Genomic DNA, 9,204 nt, shown 5'->3' with positions numbered 1-9,204 from the left:
CAGGAACTGGGGATGTCACTGTACCCAAATTCAGGATTGACTGTTATGAGAGACTTCATGATAATCAGATTCATAGCTGTTAGGCCAGTATTAAGTCTAGAGGCAGACATGCAAAGAATTGCATTTTATACTCTTGTATGCACAACTGCTCTCTCCGTCTGTGTTTTGTTGTTTAATTTCACTCTGATTAACTCCAGAACAGATGTAGGACCAGTAAAAAGCCCACTTCACTTGACCTGGAGTTCAGACGTCAGCAACACTCTAAACCCTCCTTGTTCATGGCAACTTTGAAGGATCATCCTCTCACCCAGTCTGTGCTTCTCCCTGATACAGGAATCCTGCCTTTCTACCAACATATGAACAGAGGAGGTGGGAGGTAGCTGTTGTTACCACCTCTTTCTCTACTCGAATCCTCTTTCTCACGTTTTAAACTCTACCTGCAGATCTGGATTAGAGCAGAGCATTACGGTGAAATCCTCCGGCTGTCCACCCGCTCCTTCTCATCTTGGCTTGACGGAATGCCAAAAAGTCCAAGAGCGTGACACTTGAGGGATTTGGCAAATGGCAGACTGAGGGGAGTCGGGGCCAATGCCAGGGGGTTACGGTGGATGACGTAGTATGAGAGTGCAGAAGTCCAATTAGCTGATCCACCCTTCATGCTGCTGGGTAAAAAGGGATTACCCCACGATAGAAATGAGGCCAACTGGACATGGCTGGCAGGCAGGCTGATTGATGGGGAAACACCACGTGTGTCTTAAACAATGTGGCCAAACCTAATTAGAGTACACCATATCCAGGGCTGGCTGTTTATGCCTTACTTTTGATGAAGATGTACTCTTATTAGGCACATGGCTACAGCATTCAAAAAAGCAAATATACTGAAAAGCAGAAGTCAAAACAAATCCTTGATGGATATTTTCATTTTGGGCGCATCTACACCTTCCTGAGAGTTAAACCAACTCTTTTAACATTATTAAATTACCAGCTATTCAGAGCTGAGCAGAGCATAGACACTGGTCGGACAAATCTTTTAATTGAATACTGGAAATTCAACAGGTAATGTCTTCAATTTACTTCAAAAGTAGACCTTCCCAGCTTCACCATAATGATCTTTTTTGAGGTCTGTCCATTTTTGAGAAGGGAAATGATTAACTAAGTCTTTACTATACTTACTGCCCAGACATGCCGCGGTTACCGATGTACTTCAGCGACAACGCAGTTGCCTTGTTTCACAATGAGATCGCTGCACGCCACAGTGAAATACTAGTACTTCTGACTGACAGTCAACACAACCTGCTGGCATTGGCAAAGCTGGCCTGAAAGCCAACACTTGGCAAGTGCAGCACTATGCACTCCAGTGTTCTTTACTCCTCTAGGTGAGGCTGTGGGCTGTGAGCAGGAGTGTCACTCTGCCAGTACAGTAGCAGGTATAGACAAAAGCAATGCCAAGTTCCAAATGACTCCGCTGCCAGTAGAACACAGTTGGGATGACCATATTAATCGGTCAAAGTTTGTTTGCAAGGCCATGATGTTCCTGGGTTCTGCAGACCAGTGTCTTATGTCAGTCATAATAAACTGTGGTTGACAGCACCAAGACTGTGCTAATCGCTTTAGTGTTGAAAAGAAAACAAATAAGCCAGAAGACCAACCACAAAATAAAGCCTGAATACAGCTGACTGAATTTATTTCAGCTCAAAGTGAGAGGGGATACGTCATTGTCAGACTCATTATCAATGTATAGACAGTGTGTTGAACACTCTCGGTTTCCACAGAAACTCACTAACTGATTGCCATACAGCACAGAGAATTCGAGCCCTGGTGATGAACAACCATCTAACCTGACTCCACAAAAACAACCTTGGCAAAGAACAGGTATTACAGGAGAAACCTACTGTGTCTGGAATGTGTAGTGGTTCGTTACTCATCAGTCCTGAAGTCAGTTAGATCACATCAGTTCAGAAGTAGGCTCCTTCCTGCTCTGTTGAAAGAGAAGTTATTGGATCATGATCTTTTTATTTTCTGTGAGTGATAGTCCAACATGATAAAAATGGCACATAGTTATCACTATGTAAACTATATATGTGCATAGAAGCAGACATCAATGCTTACTATTTAGTCCCTCAGAATGGAAAGTGGTCAGTTCTGGTCCATTTACCAAATTCAGATATTAACTCCATAAAGTGATGAGCCAGTACAGGTGAACCAACCAAACTTTTAAAGTTGAATACAGTCAATACCTAAAGATGAGAAATATCGTGTTAAACTTTATTTTATATTATTATTGTTCTATTAAAATTTCAGATCTTCAGGTTTGTGAGTACCGTTCAACAGCTGTGCCAGTCTCAGTATTCCCTGATCTGTATTGTGATTAAATACTTTTGAGATATCTCAAGACGATGAAGCACTGCCAGTTTTGAAAACAGTGCAATGACATTGAGTAACCTCCCGACAATATCGTTCGGTTAACGTGGAGGCAGAATCGCGCAAAACAATTTATTTGCGAAATGTAGCTTCAAAATAAGAAAAGAATTTAGATGGACGAGTGCCACCCTGTGGATTACGAAGGAACTGCGCATCTACATAAAACGGAAAAATGTGCGCTTATTTCAATCGAGCGACATTTAACTCCGCTGTTAAACTTTAAAGTTCATTCATCGCTGACGTTTGGTTTGGAGTTTGTACGTCATCTTCAATAAAAGCAGATATTGAATGCATTCAAGGCAAGTATAGTCTCTTGTCAAAATGAAACGTGTGAAACGTGGAGGTGCAGCTCAGAGCACAACAAGCCTAACGAGACTTCCGGAACAAAATGCACAGCAGGAAAAGAGCGTCCTTTGCAGAAGTGTCCTTGAAACAGTTTTTGTTTCCCACTCTGTCTTAATTTCCCACAGACACAAGCATGCGGATTTAATATGTAAAGCATGCAAATTTAGATGATAAACATGCATTATATTTGTACATCATTTACTTTTGCCTTCAGTTAAACTGTACATAAATTCCTTTTTTTTCTGCAAATCACTAAAGCTGTCCTGTACATTTTTACTATCCTCACACCACTCTATTCAAAGCCCATTTGAATTTAAAAGGTTTTAATCATATATTACAACGCCTATGGCAATGGTACAGTTTGTCCCTCCTAATTCAGACTAATTCAGCAATAGTAAACTGCTCCAACTGTGGGTGTATTTTAGCACATCGTGTTCTGTGTTCTTGTCACCACATCAATAACATGCTACATGGTGTCATTTCCTCTGTTGCACAGCGTGGGTACATATGCTCAAGTCAGGACTGTATGAAAATGGCTTTTCATACAAAAAACACGAAAATCTTTATTTTGATGAATCTTCCAAACATCTCTTCTCTAACCATCACAGGAAATCCTGTTTACTTAGGGTGACCAGTATGCTATAGTATTTTGCTGTTTTATATTCTGAATTTGAAAAGGTTGATAGTGAAACACACATATATATATACACACCCACACATATAGCAATCGTAAACACTGCAAGCCTGTCGCTCAAAATTAGTCATTTGAGCTCCAGGCAACTTTGCAGTACAACTTCCATTGTGTGTTTCTGTGTGTGTGTAAGCACATGCATGTACACACTGTAAACATATTGTGTGTACAAATAAAATGGGATCCAAAATGTTACGCAAATCATAAAGCACAAGACCATGTGTACTTCTCAAATGCTGTGTGAATGGCTGAGAGTGTTAGACTCTCCTCTTTTAGTTGCTGTTACCTTTCATACACCAAGCTATTGTATTCATTGTTGACATCCTGGGGAGTAATTTCGTAAGTGCCTTTTGTGGGAGTGTTTGGAGATGCTGTTTTTCTGGCCTTTCTGCACTAACCTACATGTGGATCATCATTACATTTTTCACTGGAGACAGTGTTTTGCTTCTGCAGAGCTCACTATCTGCTGTCGGTTGTGATAATGTGCAACTGGTAATAATGTTAAAAATGTACAGCTGGTGAATTATAGTATATAATATAGTATATTGAGTCATATACACAAACATCCAGAGCACAGCCATAAGGCTGAAAGTCAAAATTAAGCTAAATTACTATTGAAATTAGTACTGAAATGTAGTTCAGTATGAACAGACTTAAAAAAAGAGGACAACACAAAAGAGCCTGCAGCAGACAAATAACGATTCATGCAGTACATGCTAATAATGATTTGATTTAAATTATCCAATTATTTTCAATCAGTTTTAGTCAGATTGTTGGATTACATTTTGGACTAAAGGCCTACAAAATCCCTTTTAAAGCCCTCCTGTGGAAACATTCTTCGAAGCTCCTCATAAGAATTTTATTTGTTCCTGAAAGTGCAGAACCTTCAGTTCCTTCACATTCTGCAGCTCTGAATGAAAAACATGACACCACCATTGGTAAACAAGTTCATTGCACAACTTCCTGTTCTGAACCTTTCAGTGTGTTTCTATTTGTGGCTCTTTTTTTCTCACAAGACTAAGGTGAGGGTGCTTCCCATTCTTGTGCCATTGCACCAACAGTACACACTGTTCAATTCTTTGTAGACAGTGTTTATGAAAATGACCCACATTAGTTTTTTTCTCTCTCTAAACAAATTTTATGTTGAGATAGAACTGTGCTGCTACAGTATCTGTGCTGGTCACAATATCAGCTATGTGCAGCTATGTATTGCAGAGACATGTGGCTACATATGTCAAAACCAGTAACTATACACTGTTTGTGGGTCAGCTACCCTTTCCCTCCATGCACTTCGTGGAGCTTTGAGATCCTAGGATGAAACATGTTCTGGTATTAAGTATTGCATTTTAAGACATTATTGTGGCCAGCGTTTTGTGCAGGGTCTGTAAGGGACGTCACACTTTGGTTGTTGACATGCAAGGACAGGCATTTCTCCTTGTACCTCAAATGGGTTGCACCTAGTTGAGGGCAGGGGTTGTTGAAGCCCACCTTACAGAACAGGGTTAACTGAAGAAATATGGATATGAGGGAGGAGATGAACAAAGATAAGGAGATAGGGAGGAGGTCTTTGAGGGAGTTTTAAATACATCCATCACTTTCAGTGACAACTAACCATATAACTGCTATCCTTGTAACACTATCCTCCTCTAAGGATAAACTGAGAGGCCAGTACTGTTCAAAGAGCAGGCTCTTATTACAGAGACCTACAAGTCCTTCTGTATCCAAGTTCTGGTTGTGGGGCAGCTCCGGTGCCCCTGTGTTGGTCACATTACACCACCCTGCTATAATGAATTCTAGGCATGCTTGTCATGCCTTACTGTGTAGTAGAGCCGAGACTCCCTGCAGTGAGCATCCAGAGAAGGGGTGCTGGACAGCTGCTGGCTCGTATCCTAAAGCCACAGTAAAACAATGCAAAACAGTGTACTGCAAAGATGCTTACAAATGCATCAGTTGTACAGCGACATATTTACGTAACCAGCTAACCTGCAGCATGATTAGATTGGGCCAAGTTCCCAGTCCAGCCTTACTTGATTCATTGGGAACACTGCCCACTACTGGCCCACCAACACCATTTCCAGTGGCACCGCATGTAACCGCTGTTAGTCAATTGTGGTTAAGCTTGTAACCACTGCTGTTATGACCTGGAGGAACTGTTTTGGAGACTCACAATCCTGGGGCCCCCCCAGGCAGAGGGGCACATGCCTCGTAGAGGGCAGTTCATCTTTTAGTTCAATCTTAGCCAGCACCTCTGGTTAAGGCTGATCTAAACCAGCTTAGATTTTGTGCCAAAACAATGAGAGGCACTTGCATGGCATTTACCATATAGTAATATGATTAAAAACTGTTGTAGTCAATGAAAATTCTATTATTACTAAGAATCACATTTTTCCAGTATAATGAGATTCTTGTTGGGAGAGCATTTGTAGGGCATGTCATAAATACACACACATGATTCTTGCATTAAGGATGCCCACATAGCTGAACTCACCACAAGATACCGTTGTGAGTTAATGCAACACCTGATGTAACACCTTATGTAACGTGTTTAAAAAATGCATTTCAACTCTTCCAAGCTGCGATAGATTCTTCAGCATTCCACAGACAGATGTAACATCAGTGGCACTGCCTTCAGTGTTGAAACAGTGAGAACTGCTTTTGCTGGTGGTGAAGATTCCTGGAAGACCCAGCAGGCACTTTTCCAGGAAGCTGAGACTGTCCAAACACACTCTTGCCCCTTGACCCAGAGGACAGGAAGTCTGGAAATATTCTGGGGTGGGTGTAACTTGAGGAAACAGGGGGTGGTGACAAGGGTAAGCTGGAATCATCAGTGCAGCCCGAAATACCCTCTGTAGAACTCCTTTCCTCACAAATCACAACAAAAGACTGTATGGGATTAAATTAAGTATTCATTATATATTAATACTGCATACATATGTGTTCCTCTGTGTGACATCCAGGGATGGCAGGACATGGTAAACAGCAAGATGCAACTCTTGAGCTTCAGACAGGTGTTTATTTTGGCTTTGTCAAGGCAGAGGTTTAACTTTTATAATTTTTTTCCTTGTATGAATACTTAGGCCTTTTAGGAGAACATGCATGATTAATTAAAAACAAAGATATTTCAGAATTTGTGATTGTTTTAATCACTTTATGGACGTTTTTTACTCACAAAACCAAGTGTAATAAACTTAAACCACTGTTTTAATTTTTTGCAAGCAATTATCTACTTCCTTTATTTACCGAAACATATGAAATAGAACGAGAAATGCAAGATGTCTTTTAAATCAGACAATGTATATGAAGCCTCAGAGGACCCCTCGCCTATCAGTTCTTACAAGCTGTGATAGTTTCTTCAGCACTGACATTGTTACTGTAATACTGGTTTTTGTTCTTTTATGTGAGATGATAGCTCTTTTTCTGAGGAAATAAACATAATTGTACAAATATGCCTTATTGAATATATATGTTTTCTGCGTTAAGTAAAAAGGGCTTTGTCGGAATTTTGCGCTGTAAAACATTTAATGGTAGTATTTTATAAATGCTTATCATGTTAAATTTGAAAAAATTATGAATAAATGTAAACGCATATGGTTAGAAACTATGTTGTCATGAAGTGGAGACTGCTTGCCGTTATTTAAAACGGCTGTGGGACTGTTTGCTTAATTTTAAATGACTGTAGTACTGAAGGCATAATACTATGTCTCCCTCTAGTGGTTTTTGCGCAATTACACGTGTCCATTTTATGCACAGTGGTTGTAAATCAATTTACAAGAAAGAGTAAAACAAAGCAAAAAAAAATATAATATAAAAGAAATAATGAAAGAAAAGGATCATTGTTTTAATAACAATATGTATTGATTTTCTACAGATAGCCCACCCCCCTCCCCCAACAAAAAATCATAACCCCCAAAAACCAGGAATTTAAATCTTGGTTTATATTTTAATGGTGCTACATATTCTTATATTTGTTTGGACGAGTTAGAACACTCTCTGATACTATGACATAGTATTTTAGAAAAAATATTTTGATAATGTTGACTGAGGTGTGCACACATCTTGAACACCATTTCACTTGGTGATTTACTGGTAGAGGCTATGGTGAATGTAGCTGTACAGTAGAACAACCACATAACCATAAAGTACAGACCACAATCTAATATTATATCCACGATGCTCCCATCCATTCCAAAATTTCATGTTTCGATGAAATTTGATCCTTCCACCAGGCAGAGTCCATCAGTATAACAAGCATATGTCTCTATTGAGCAAAAGATGCTTTCAGGAAAAGAAGTGCCAGTGAAAATATATATCAATGATCTGTGTCATTGTATGCAGGGATCTTAACATATCTGTCATGAGTAATTGTTGTATGAAAATAAGCAGAAGTGGGTTTTGTCTGCTTTTAGTATAAAAACTTTATCTTATATAATAGAGATGTCTTCAGTCCTCCACAAGCATGGGCTGATCACTTGGAATTTTAAACATTTTAGCCTGTGGCCATGTTGTAAAGCCTCCAGCAACATATAATGTGTTCCTCAAACTTAGACAGCAATAACTCTGCTTTAAGATGTGCACAGGGGGAAATACTATGCTTCTAAATTTGTTAATACCACACACTCCTCATAATCAACCAATAAATTAATTAATCAAAATTAATTTCTCAATTAATCAAACCCAGTTATTTATTTATTAGTTTTATACTTTTTTAAACAAAATTTTGTAGGTTGTCCCATAGTAGAGGGGCTCTGTGTGAGAAGGCTCCAGAGGCAAGTTTTTTCTATTCTTGAAACACCAGGACTGCTGTGCTGTGACAGGACTGAATAGTCAATAATATTGCGATGGATTCTTATAAACAGACCATTAAATATGTGTTTTTAGCAGTTTGTCTCCAGTATTTTTAAATAGTTTTCAAAGACAGTGTATACTTCATTATTAATCTTGTGCTGGCCTGTTATTACACTCTAGATTCAACTCCAGACACAATTATTTTAAGGCACATGTCTCTGTAAGTTTTGAACACAGAACTTCAATGCCAGATAGATTAAATCTGTAAGTATTTAACTTTAGATGTTTTTCTCCATTCTAGCAATTTTGCCTCCTGTTAACTACAGTGACATTTTTTCCTCCCAATGCAATTAACAGGCACTTCTCATCAGAGAAATATGACATTCCCTATGCCTGATTCTGTTAAATGAAATGACAGTTAGTAAATAAACTTAGTAGCTATGAGTTCATGTTGGTTGCCAAAGGGCCAAGTACTGTCAAGAGGTGTGGTTACTTGTGGTTCATTCCTGTGTTTGATTGCTTCAGTATTGCCTGCCAGTGCTGTCACCAGCTCATTGGCCTGGCAACGGCTGCCCCTGCCAGAAATTGCCACCAGGCAGATACACTGCTCAGATTCTGATTGGCTGAGTCACACAAAGGGTAGGGTAAAAGCCATACAGATTGGTGCAACCAGAATTCCCCAGTCCAGTGCAGGCCTTTTCATGAAGGGAAATCCGATACGCCAGACATATAGACCGTGTTTTTGTCCAAACATCTGTCAGTCACATTTTATATCAGTTTAGGTTCTCGTTAAAATGATTCTTTGTGAGTTTTTTCTATTTGATGATGTTCTAAAATGAAATGCACAGAAATCTCAGGTTTGAAATCTCTAATAAGATCTCATCAAACTTTTTGAGACAAAAATGTTATTATAAATTTGTAATAAAATAAATACATACTTACAATACTATCTTTCATTTAAA

This window comes from Megalops cyprinoides, chromosome 21 (genome assembly GCF_013368585.1).
Source record: "Megalops cyprinoides isolate fMegCyp1 chromosome 21, fMegCyp1.pri, whole genome shotgun sequence".
Taxonomy (NCBI): domain Eukaryota; kingdom Metazoa; phylum Chordata; class Actinopteri; order Elopiformes; family Megalopidae; genus Megalops; species Megalops cyprinoides.
This window is presented reverse-complemented; position numbering follows the sequence as displayed.